This window comes from Brienomyrus brachyistius, unplaced genomic scaffold (genome assembly GCF_023856365.1).
Source record: "Brienomyrus brachyistius isolate T26 unplaced genomic scaffold, BBRACH_0.4 scaffold32, whole genome shotgun sequence".
Classification (NCBI taxonomy): Eukaryota; Metazoa; Chordata; class Actinopteri; order Osteoglossiformes; family Mormyridae; genus Brienomyrus; species Brienomyrus brachyistius.
Window position 1 is genome coordinate 689,719 of NW_026042307.1, and position 13,482 is coordinate 703,200.

General features: G+C 44.8%; 1 long non-coding RNA gene across 1 annotated transcript; it reads left to right on the forward strand.

Moving 5' to 3' along the window:
* The first annotated feature begins 1,467 nt into the window (after positions 1-1,467).
* Positions 1,468-13,425, forward strand: LOC125721130 (uncharacterized). The gene is made up of 3 exons (XR_007385692.1): positions 1,468-1,581; positions 10,176-10,262; positions 13,124-13,425. It is a non-coding gene; the product is annotated as an uncharacterized LOC125721130 (long non-coding RNA).
* Positions 13,426-13,482: the final 57 nt, after the last annotated feature.

Consider the following 13,482-nt stretch of genomic DNA (forward strand, 5'->3'; position numbering starts at 1 on the left):
GCCATCTTGGAAAATGCACTCTTTATGCAAGTTTGTCATTGGAATTATTATCACTCATGTTACATCTCAAGCAGTATATTAGGCAAGTGGACCATTGATTTTTTTTGGAAGCAGGAAAAAGGCAAGGGTATGGATCTGAGTGACTTTGCCAACCAGCTTTGCAAAAAAAGATTCGATTTGAACAGCCATGTTATTAATGTCATACCCGGCTCGTCCGCTCCTCGTGTGTGCCACGCCCCCTGATTACCCACGTGTATTTCCCTGATCGTCTCCAGCTTTGTCTAGTTACTTTGATTAGTCCTGTGTATTTAAGTCCTGGTCTCCCCGGTTTCCCTTGTCCGTCATTGATGTTACCTGATGTTCGTGCGCGTGAGATCCCCGTTATCCGAAATAAACCCCCAGTTTACCCCATTATCTGCCTGCCTGCCTGCGTGTTCCTGTTCGCTTGCCTGCCCGACGATCGCCCGCTCCCCGTGTGATCGTGACAATTAGGGGACTCATTTTCAATTTTAATTATTTAATCTCGATAATTTGTCATTTTATAACAAATTCTATGGTGGTCCAGACAGGTCAGACAATGGAAAGGCCACAACATTAATACAAAAACGAACAGAAGTGTACCACAAGAGAAATGCAGTGGCACATCTATATTATTGGTGTAGGTTTCCTGGTATTATTATTGCTGGCAGACAGGTGGGCTGCAGGGGAAGTTTTGAAAGAGGTTTGAGAAGGAAATGAAATGTTGTCATTGCTTGTTAAATGTTTCTTTCCATGTTTGATTTGAACACAAAATTGGAAATGGAAAACTAGACATTATCTGTTTTCTCATATTGGTTGACATTTTTTTTCACCTTTATTAAACTATACATATATATGATATGAAGCATTATGGATGTATATAATTATAAATGTTGTGTTTACTGGGAGCATATGAAGTTAACAAATTAGATTTATTGGAAACTGTCAAGATCCCTTGTCTTTTCTTCCTGTTATTGTCAATTTCTGTGTTATTTCTATGTTCTGGTCAGCCTGCTTTAATGCAACTGAATTCTCCACAATTTTGTGGTCGCATAGCGGCTGCATAGTGTATAGGAAACATTGTGCTAATTGTGGCTTCCCAATAAATTACACCAACACCAGAGAGAGCGCGTAGTTAAGAAGACTGTCTGTTAGCCCTGTTATACCGAATTTGGCTATTTTTCTGGAAACGCATCTAACGTGCTAACTCATTTTACACAACATCATGTGAATGTGTGCTTTTTGCAGTAAAGTCAGACCAGGCTAAAAAAGTAACAAAAATTTGTAAGTAATGTTTATTATGTGAATTATTATATACACACGCAGTAACATTGTGCACGCATAGAAAAATAAATAAAACAGGGGTGAAACAAGGTATTCTTTATTCTTAAATCAGCTATTATTGCTCTAAACATAGTCGTAACTGAAGCGTGTGACACAGGTGGAGCAGTTGCTTCCGGGTTGCCTAAGGGCGGAACCCGCCCTGCCCTCAGACGCACTTTGGACGAAGGACGGAAAAGCAGTGGCCTGTGACATCTTCTTGTTTTACTCGCTTGTGTACAGGTTAGTACAGGGGAAACTGTGTCATGTTTATTTTATTAATTCATAACTAATGTTTTTTGATTACGATTTTAGTGTTATTTTGAACTTTTAATTATAAAAAATGGATTAGAAGTTTTATAGGTGAGGTGAACAGCAGTCTCGCGAGCGATCTGTGGCGGCAAACAGAAGTGTTGCAGACGGTTAACTACCGGTTTTTAAAGCTAACTGGGTTAGCATCGTGCGCTACCAGGCACTGTTTTGTGAGACGGAAATTTTACAAAGTTCAATGGGTATTGATGGTTTATGAGACATGATTTAGGATATACATTATACAGCACGTCGGACCCAGGGTTTAAAACCGCTGTGAGAATACTTTTACAAATTCATGCCGTGCTCCCTGTGTGACAGCCATTCTCACCAATCACAAGCGCCGTGCTTCCCAATTACAAGTGACTCTAGAAGGCGTATATGCCCACAAACAGCAAACATGTGAAACCCAAGGAAAATGTTACATTCGCGGTGCGGAAAAAATACTGATTCCGCTACTGAGCTATAAGACTATTTCATGGTCCGAGATTGTTTCAGAAAGGTCCTATCATTAATAGAACCGGCGAGCTCCTTTTAAACACCAGCTGCGATATACATCAGCGTTTGATACCTTTTGTTTCGTTAATAGGTTATAGCATTAGGATACCGCTAAGCCATCAAAACAACGAGACAGTCAGTAATTCTCACAATGATAACCCCCAAAAAAGCCGTAAAACCCATAATACAATCGTATTTATGTCGTATGTTTTTGTGCTTATTATTTTATTTCCAAAGATGAATCTTAATCGCACAACAGTAATAAAATAAAAAGCCTTGCTTTAACATAAATACTGAAAGAATAGATCACTTTAACCGCTAATCGCTACAGTTGGGTACGGGCACGCGGTCTTATTTAGAAAAGATACAAAAAGAGACGCATACAATGTTTATTCATTCGTTTTGTATTTGTCCAAATAACAAAGTAAAGGAATGATAAGCCGCTCCAGTTGAAAATTGCATTTTACTTCTCATTTCAAATAATATGCAGGGTTGGCAACGTTGGTCAGCTGCTTGAGGTGAGATTTTCTGTTCTCTGTTCTGCACATACATTTTACATGTATGTAAGTTTTATTACCTTGTAAATAGTCTGTAGGGTTTGCAAACTGCCGTAACGTTTTTGATGCAGCTAATTTTAAGTTTAGAATGGAAGATTTGCAGTAAGGTTTTTTGCGTGAGAGTCTGAAAGAGTTTGCAACCCTGAACACGTACATTTTTTTGTTTCACCTGAATTGATTCAACTTTTTATAAAATGCATACTACGTTAAAAAAAATCCATCTTTACGGTTTCAGGAATGAACAGCCACTCTGTTATGAATATTACGGCTTTTTGAGTGTTGTTAGCTGCTGTTATTGACACTTTTAACACATTAGTGCAAACAAAAGGGCTGCATACACCAAAGTAGTTCTTGCTTGTTCATTGGCATGGGAAAAGGCGGTTCTAGTGTTATTAAGGGGTAATCAGCGTTACCTGCAAGATTTTTCTTTTTGCTGCAATTGTTTTCATTATTATTTTATTTAACTTGACACACCACATCTTTAAATTCTCATCCTTGCATTAGAATATAGGCCAGTTTATATTGATGGTATCTCATGTCTGTCATGCCCTGCTCGTCGGCTCCTCGTGTGTGCCACGCCCCCGGATTACCCACGTGTTCTTTCCCGATTGTACCCAGCTGTGTCTTATTTTCAATCAGTCCTGTGTATTTCAGTCCGTGTCTTACCTGAGTCCTTCGTCCGTCATTGATGTTACCTGATGTTAGTTGGCGTCTTCTGTTCCCTGCCCCGGATCCCCTAAATAAACCCCTGTTTGCCCTGATTACGGCTTGTCTGCCTGCTTGCCTGCACGATCGCCACTCTGCCCGCGATCTCCCGTGACAGAATGATGGACCTAAAAAAGAAGCGGGAGGAAGAGGACTCCTAAAGAGACCATCGGTTTGGGTGCCTGTTCTCTCTCTAGCCCTTGGCTCCCTAGCGAGGATGAAGAGAGAGAACCCGTCCTAAGCCCGGAGTCAGAACCGCTCCGTTCTGGAGCCAGTTTCCGGACCCGACTCTGGGATCGTAACGATGAGGAGGAGGAGCTCGTCCTAATCCCGGGCGTTGCACCGTTCCCCAGGGACCAGCGGCCGCCCCTCGAAAGGCACCAGTACCGCCCCGAAAGACTGGATAATTGGGGAGGTGTCCGCGCTGGTAGAGACGTGATCCTGCGTGTGCCCCGCTTCCCAAAGGGGGCCGTATCCGTCTCTCCCTCGCCTCTGTTAGAGGAAAGAGAGCGGCTCGCTCACCGGTTCTTCGCCCTCCAGGGGTTATACTGGAGGGTGTCAGACAGCTTCCCGACGCCTAGAGACCCAGAGGTAGAGCAACACCTGACCCAGCTCCAGAAGGACTTCGAGGCGTTTAACCCAGCCTCTGAGCCAGCGGCCCTTGAAGCCCTCGCGGAGGGCTTACAGAGGCTTCTCCAGCTCCGGCCGCCCGCGGACCCCGCTCCCGTGCGGCCGCCGCCGCCCGCGGACCCCGCTCTCGTGCCGCAGCCGCCTGCGCAGCCGCCTGCGCAGCCGCCACAACTCCCGGGCAGGCGCCCCCACTGCAGCCACATGCAGCTCCAGTTCCTGACCGCGCTCCAGCAGCTCCAGAGGCGCCCCCTCCGCCTGCTGCAGCTCCAGAGGCGCCCCCTCCGCCTGCTGCAGCTCCAGAGGCGCCCCCTCCGCCTGCTGCAGCTCCAGAGGCGCCCCCTCCGCCTGCTGCAGCTCCAGAGGCGCCCCCTCCGCCTGCTGCAGCTCCAGAGGCGCCCCCTCCGCCTGCTGCAGCCCCAGCTCCTGTCCCTTTCACCCTAGTCCCCGAGGTGGTCCCGGACGACTCCATCTTGGCTCCTCCCTCTTCGGAGGTGGAGGAGCTGGAATGGGACCCCTCGGGGACGGAACTTGTGACTCCTTGTCCCTCGCCCCGGCGACGTCAACCCCGACCTAGGGTCGGCCTGTCTGTGTCCCGCAGGGGAAGGGGGCACAGACGCAGGGCTTGGGTCCCGCACGCCCTGCCCCCTGGCTCGCCCTGCCTCGTCTGCGCTGGGGCTCGGTTGGCGCCTGCGGGTCCTGGCCCTCCGGATCGGCTGTCGCCTGCGGGTCCCCCTCCGGTGCCTCGTCACCCTGCCTCGCTCCCCCCTCCGGTGCCTCGTCACCCTGCCTCGCTCCCCCCTCCGGTGCCTGGTCGGTCGCCGGGGGGCTCCCCGACGGCGGCTCCTTGGTCGCCTGCGGGGCCCCCACCTTTGGAGGAACAAGCCCAGAAGCCTTGGTGGTCTGTGCCTGAAGGACAAGCGAGGTACTCGCATGGTGATCTTGTTCATGTCCGTCCTAATGTCGAGGGGGTTCAAGGTGTCAGGAGGGCGAAGGATGGAGGGGGCGAAGACTATGGCCAGCGAATGTGTGGACATTAGATTATGGCCTTCCTCACTGGCCACCCTTGGAAGGAAAAGACTGTCAGAGGTCAGGGAAGGGTTAGGTGGAGTCCAGCTTTACCATTCTGTGCAGTGGAATCCAGCGCATTGTCAAGGATATCTGGCAAGTGAGAAAGGAATGCCTTCCCACCTGACCATGTGGAAGAGAAGTCTCTCCAGCATGTTGATGATCACCAGGACTTACCCATGGTGTGTAGGAAGGCACTGTAGTGGCTGAACGTCATTAGTGGTTCAGGCAGTTCCCGGAGCAAGTCTTTCACCAGGCTGGTGATACAGTGGATGGAATAGTCTTGCAGACATACCATACTGCCTTTGGACAGCTTTGTAATGGATGCAGAAATGAGCAGCCCAGCTCTGAGAGGGCCTTCCCAGAAGGGGAAGCAGTGCCGGCTGGCTCATCCTTCTCCAGCTGCTTGTGCAGCTCCCTCATGCTGATGGCTCCACCAGAATTGCGGTAGATGCCATCTGTGTGTGGAGGCCAAGCAGCTCTATGTGCTCCAGTAGCTGGTCAGTGTTCTTCCTCTTCATGGGCTGTAATACACGAAGATGCGAGTGCAATCATGTGTGAAACGTGACTCACATGCACACATGCCTGCTAGGTAACGTTGCTCTGCAGATCACAATAAGGACAGTGTACCTTTGTCCCCTTGTCCAACAACTGGACTTCAGAATCTTCCCGGAAAAGCGGCGCTTAGGTAGAAAATGGCAAGAGGATACAAACATGGTACCTAGTTTCCACTACAAGTACAAACCACTAGTGGTAACCATTCTGAGTTGCACAAGATTTAAAAAAAACTGCATCTTCCCAATGCCGGCGGTGTCACTAAGGTATAGAAATACATTTATTTACACCATTTCAATTTGGAGAATTACCTGGATTTGCCTGAATTTCCTGTGTGCATGTTAACTACACAAGGCAATAGTTGGATTAATAGTAGAGCAAAAGATTAATTGCTATGGCTCCCTGTTTGAACTGGTAGATCTCGGCACACTGGCCACTTAAATAGATCTTGAGTTAAAAAAGCGGCTGTATAGCGTATGGGAAACGTGCTAATTGTGGCTTCCCAATAAATTACACCAACACCAGAGAGAGCGCGTAGTTAAGAAGACTGTTGGCCCTGTTATACCGAATTTGGCTATTTTTCTGGAAACCCATTTAACGTGCTAACTCATTTTACACATCATGTGAATGTGTGCTTTTTGCAGCAAAGTCAGACCAGGCTAAAACAGTAACAAAAGTTAAGTTTGTAAGTAATGTTTATTATACAGCAAATTATTATATAGACACTCGGTATATTATGTTATACGTTCCATTTTTTACAAGGGTCCAAGGCTCCAAGTTGCCCTGGTCTGGACTGGGTCACTTCAGGCACTCAGGCAGTGTACAGGTTGTATTGTCCCTCTGGGCGGTATAAACTGCAGGGCTTCAAGAATGTCCAGCTGGCTAAGGCTTCACTGTCCTCCAGCTGCTCCCCCTCCTTCAGCTCCTCGTAACGCCTCATCTGTTCATTTAATATGAGCTCCAGACACCTGCGTAGATGGTGCACACGGAAAGGCAGTTATGCGGTGGGGGTTCCTCGCAGCCTACAGCCTTTTGGGAGAAGAAGCCCAGAAGCCTTGGTGGTCTGTGGCTGAAGGGCAAGCGAGGTACTCACATGGTGATCTTACTCATGTCCTTCATAATGTCAAGGGGGTTTGACGTCTCAGGAAGGCGATGGATGGAGGGGGCAAAGACTATGGCCAGCGAATGTGTGGACATTAGATTATGGCCTTCGTCACTGGCCACCCTGGGAAGGAGAAGACTTTCAGAGGTTAGGGAAGGCAGAGGTGGAGTCCAGCTTTACAATTCTGTGCAATCGAATCCAGCGCATTGTCAAGGATATCTGGCAAGTGAGAAAGGAATGCCTTCCCACCTGACCATGTGGAGGGGAGTATCTCCAACATGTCAGTGTTGGCAGAAGGAAGCGTGTCCAGCACCTGGTAGATTTTCTCCAGTCGTTCCAATTTTTCTGCCAGCTCTGTGGTAATGGTGGAGATATGTTCAATTTCATCATTTGGTGCTGGATAGAAGAACTGACCTCGCTGCCCCATCCAGAAGCAGTCAGGCCTTACCCATGGCATGCAGGAAGCCACTGTATTGACTGAACGTTGAAAGCGGTTCAGGCAGGATCCGGAGCCATTCACTGACCAGGCCGGTGATGCTGTGAATGGGGTAATCTAGACGTACCGCCTGGGAATCTGGATGGTGCACGGAACCAGCATTGTTATGGATACAGAAATGAGCAGCCCAGCACTGAGAGGGCCTTCCCAGAAGGGGCAGCAGTGCCGGCTGACACCTTTCTCCAGCTGCTGGCACAGCTCCTTCATGCTGATGGCACTACCAGGCTTGCAGTAAATGCCCTCACTATGGAGGCCATGTAGCTCTACGTAGTCTTAGCCGGTGAATGGTCTCCTTCTTCATGGGCTGCAATACACGAAGATACGAGTGCAATCATATGGAACATGTAGGTCATACACCTGTGTGAAGTTGGCCCCCCATGTTTCAGATTTCAACCAAACTGGTCTCAATCGTGAATGCTGTGTTTGTGCTGTTAAAACTATCCTTTGTGCTGCTTTAGTTTCTCAGATATTAATGTTTGTTTACATGGTCATCAGACAAGATGAGATGTCTGCCAAGCATGTGGAGATCTTAGTGGAGACATGAGTGAGTGTCATAGGCATAGCAGTGGTAAGAGAAGCATTCACAGTGGTAAAGGATATCACAGAACTCCAAATTATGTGCAGACATACATAGCGTTTTGCTACAAGGTAGTGAATGCCCCAGCACCAAACGTGACCAGTTAATAAACTTGTCATTTTGCCTGCACTGTGTGTTGTGATGTCTTTACCTTCCCATGGACCGTCTTACTTGTTGCACATGGTGGTTAAATAAAAATGTCCAATAATTAAGTTTTACTTTCTCTGTAAAAATACAGCGAAAAATATGTATGTGTGTATGTATGAATACATATGTAGTGTGTGTGTATATAGTTAATGCACAGGTATAGACCTCCCAAATATTAACGCCCCCCCCCCCCCCCCCCCCCTGAGTCTCTAAAATGGCATTGCTCACGTCACAATCCAGCACAAACGCGGCACGTACGATTGAGACCAGTTTAGTTGAAATCTAAAATATATGGGGGGCAACTTCACGCAAGTGACTCACATGCAGGCATGCCTGCTAGGCAACTCCCTGCAGATCATAATAAAGACGGTTTACCTTTCTCCTCTGGACTTCACGGGGATGCTTCTTCTGAAGCTTCCTGAAAAAACTGCACTTCTCAAAAGGACAAGAAGATGATGACAATCCCATGATTTCCACAAGAACAACAAACCGCTAGTGATAACCATTCAGAGTTGCACAAGATTTATATAAAAAAAATTCTATTACTCTTAACTGGCTCATCATTGTTTGTACTCAAGCACAAGGTTATTTGCTGATTGGTCAAATGAAATGCAAATGTATACGGTATATCTTCATATATCGCAACTGGTTTGGGTGTTTTATGCATTTTATTTCGGGATGGTGCAATCATTAGTACTATTTTCAAATGGGAGTGCCAGCCAAAGGATAAAGAGAAGTTGAAAAATCTGGAATATCGCTTCAAATACTCATTTTGTCTCCTTTATTAAACCATACATGTATATGATATGGCGCATTATGGATGTCTATAATTTTAAATGGTGTGTTTACATATGAAGTTAATATGTTTGATTTATTGGAAACTGTCAAGATCCCTTGTCATTCTTCCTGTTATCAATTTCTATGTTAATTCTATGTTCTGGTCAGCCTGCCTGTATGCTACTGAATTCTCAATCGCACAGAGCAGGGGTGCCCAAACAGTTGATCGCCATCGCAGATTAATTCTCAATCGATCGCAAAGTGTGTGGCAACCATCCCTGCACGTGTGCGTGCGCCCTTTTTTCAATGTGCTGCTAATCGTGCACTGTAAACATTTAGCACGCAAACATGTCAGAAGCCAAACGATCAAAAACATTTCATTTTCATTCAGAGTGGGAAGAGGATACTTTTTTGTTTACTCAAATTCGAAGTCCATATGTCTTATATGCAATGCAAGCGTGGCTTTACTGAAGAATGGCAGTTTGGAGCGGCATTTCAAAATGGTGCACAAAAGCTAGGAGATCGAGTTCCCCGCTAAAACAGCCATACGCCCCAGGAAAGTGCCAGAACTGAAAAGTCAGTCAGCAGCACGGCAGTCAATTTTTACCCAGCTGCATCATCCCAGTGGCAGCGATCCCACTAAGGTGGAGAAATATATTTATTTACAGTTTTTCAATTTGTATGCAATATTGTTTAGCACGGCGCCATGGTGGTGCAGTGGTTAGCACTGTTGCCTCACACCTCTGGGACTTGGGTTCGAGTTTCCTCCTGGGTTACATGATACAATGTGTACAATGGTTAATTGTTACTAAATTACCCATAGGTGTGCCCCCTATTCTGGGTTGTTCCTTGCCTCTTGCCCGTAGCTTCCGGGCTAGGCTCCCCCTCCCACAACCCAGAAGGGTAGTTGGGTTGGAAAATGGATAGAATGGAATCATTCGGACTCTATTAAGAAGCTGGTATAGAGCCCCTTAGCACCTGATAGAAGTTTCTGTATCTGTTAGCTATCTTGAACCTTTGATGTATGAATGAATATGTACTTTATTAGTGCTGCAGCTTATCATAAAGGACAAATATATTATTAATCCTCTAGCCAGACAATGTGCGACAAGCAGAAGCTGCCAAGGTTTGGTACAGAATGAAGGGATTCGCCTGAGTTCACCAAAAGTTCACCGCTGGGTATTTCAAAAAATCCGAGTAGAGATGGTCATGCTACTATTATGTTCAGCTGAGGGATCAAACGGGAAAAGATATATTATTACACGATAAGAAAATGTAGAAAAAATGCAGTATGTCCAGCCTTGATTGTAACCTCACTGTTGCAATGAAGACTGAGTCCAAAGATCTACACAAGCGACTCCTGACTCCTGATTGGTGGTGGAAGAAAAAAACCACAACATAATTTGACATCACGAACAGGATCGGAGAGGAGACCCAGGGAGGCGAGCACCTGGCAGAGGAACCGGAGCACATCCATCTGCACTGAAGGAGACGCCCTAAGGATTGGTAAGAAAGGCCTTTTATTATTGCATGAAAAGATAGGGAAATAGAACAGGGAAAAGGAGACGGGGGTGTCTCTAGCCCCGGTAAGGGTACTCGCCGAACAGAAAAGAACTGGGGGAGGGGAAAACTGCTTGGGTAGAATTCAGTGGGCCCAGTGTGTGTGTGGTGTGAGAGAAATCCCCAAAGTAAGGGTCACGTGTGGATATTGCCCCAGAGAAAACGCTGTAGAAGATGGGACAGTTTAATTTGAGGGTTTGGGATATTGTCTCAAGGCAAAGAGGCCTCGGAGGGTTAATGATGATTTAAAGGTAACTCCCTGAGAGAGGGAACGGTCTAAACTAAAGGTTTTTGAGTTACTGTTGGGAGGCCCGTGTGTTAAGTTGTTTAGAGACATTACCCTAGAGACAGGGGGGTCTGTTTTGTGAAGTAAAAGTTGTATTCCCCTAGAGACAGTGGGTCTATATCTTGTCACGCTCTGAAGAGAGGGGTCCGTTCATTTTTGTGGAGCAGAAATGTTTTTTTTGTAATGTAAAGACAGAGATGCAGTAGAAAAAGGCCAGAAAGAAGTGATTCAGAAGTTGCGCCCTAGAGAGAGGGGGTCTGTCTGTCTGTTTTAAGTTGTGAGGCAAAAGTACTATTACGTTGTAAAGCAATGCATTGTTTTAGGCAAAGATAATTTTGAAATAGATAATGCCAAAGAAGGCCTGCGTGGTAAAAACTGCAGATATTGTGTTGAGAGAAGAAGGTCTGCTGGATCGAACTGATTGTGATATATAAAATGCTGTAGGAGGAAAAGGTCTCAGAGCGCATTTAGTTTAATGGGGAAAATTTATGAGCCAGTGGAAAAAGCGGACATACATGGTTTTGGGCCAAGACAGAGGAAGAGTGTGTACAATTAGCAGATAAGTTGAGCATTAAATGTGCAGAAATAGTTGTTTCGATAATAAGAATTGTATGGAGTCTAAATTGGTAGGAGGTGAATTGATAGACGCAGAAGGAAGTATTCGCGAGCTTTTTATTTTGTTTGTACTTCTCTTTATTAAAGTTTAACATAGATATTTTTTACAGTACATTAGCAGTCAAATGTCCAAAGAAAATGCAGGAATATTTCTCTGGGCAGTCTGTGATCCACGCATCAATATACATACAGTGCAGTCTGTGTACATATAATCATCTAATATAATAAAACCAGAATAGGTTGGGTGCTGCCACCTTTAATGTGGAACCCATATTCGAATAACACTGTCAATCAACTAAGCCTGCCAACTTTCAAAAAGTATACACAATAAAATCAGACAGTAGGCCGCTAAATAGGTGGAACATTTAAAACTGAATTTGAGAAAAAACTTCTTTACAGAACATGTAGTTAGAGTGTGGAATAGTCTTCTTATTCAAGTAGTGCAGACTAAAATCCTGGGTTTAAATCAGAGCTAGATAAGTTTTTAACAACTCTGAGCTATTAGTTAAGTTCTCCCCAAACGAGCTTGATGGGCCGAATGGCCTCCTCTCGTTTGTAAGTTTCTGATGTTCTAAGATATACGTGGAAGTCTCAATTCAACCCTATCCTTTCCTAAGTGTCATACATCTGTTGAAAAAAGAAAATTATAGATTGGAAGCCATTTGGTAAAGAAACACTCCATTCTCAGTAACAATTTTGCAGTTATAAATTGCATATTATACACTTTCTTTACTCTTTGTTTCCATTGTACTATCAAGGGGGGCTGGGGTTTTAGCCAGGAGATCATTATCATTTTCCTGTCAATTAAAAGAACTCCCAGTAATACTATATTCTGTGGTATAATTCCTAGTACAAAATGAGTGAGTTCAACTGGTAATTTTATGTTCAAACATTTTTTAACCTCTTCTTGTATATTTTTCCAGTACTCTGACAGTTTTGGACAATCCCAAATGTGGGTGTGGTCTCCTACCAGGTCACAACCCTTCCAACATTGATTAGAGGTGTTGCCAAACATACTGTATGTACATGACCCTGAACCAATCAGAATACCATCCAGGGTCATGACCCTGGACCAATCAATGAAGGACATGCCCCCTCCCACATATGACGTCTTAAATGGACACCTGTTAAGCTCTGCCCAAAGTACTACATAATCTCTGTGACACTGCATAAATATACATACAGTGCAGTCTGTGTACATATAATCATCTAATATAATCATAAAACCAGAATGGGTTAGGTGCTGTGTATACTTTTTGAAAGTTGTGCATATTAAACAGGGAGCAGGGCATCTAAAGGAAGATCCACCTGTATTTTCCTGGTTAGACCAGGAGTACTTGGATGTCATGTGGATTTAATTTGGGGAGGCACAGCTGACTTCACTGCCCCTGTGATTTCTCATATTAAAAATGCTTTTCAGATTGGCAGAGAGGATACCAATCATTTCTGTTACATTGGCATGAAAATGACAATTGAGCTGTCTTTCTACAGCAAGAAAAATATGCTAAGACTGTCTTCCATTCACATTGATACAACTTAAGCTTGCAGAATCTGAAGTAGACCAGCTTAGATCTAAGGTTGGTTAACTTCCCCGGATAGCAAGACATAGTCAACCTAATATTATGTTCGATCTGTTACTGAGATTCAGCTTAGCTAAAATTATAACATAATTGAACTGAAGTTCCAGTTTTATGGAAAACCGGATAAACTGAAGCTTGTTCTATTCAGTGATGCATCACTGGGTAACTTTTATCAACGGTAGCACAGAAGATGGGCACCCCATGGTGAAAGACGGAAAGTTCCCACCAGTGCGTTGGCAGGGTTGTTTGCAGTACCCTTGTTGGAGAATCTCTTGTATTGACTAGTGGAATTGATAATGAAATATTCCTTCCTACACTGTTTTCAGAGCTTATCGCAAGTGACATGGATGGAATGAGACTGTGGCTGGAGATGAGCAATATCAAGGATCTGATCAACAGTGAAAAGAGCCAGAGTGTGAAATAGTCATCTACCAAGAGAGCTTGCAAATTGTTTAACCAAAGAATAGGCATCTGCTCTGCTGTTTCTAAACATGCTTAATGATGGAATGTGGCATCCAAAAAGAAAAGTTTTTTTGTCATGTTTATGTCATGTTTACATTTTTGTCATGTTTATGTTTAAACATTAATATGTAGACATATATTGTAGAATATTAATGTTCACATGAATTTGTTCAAATGTGTGTTTACTTGTTTTATTACTGCAGTGGTTATTACAGACTGCACA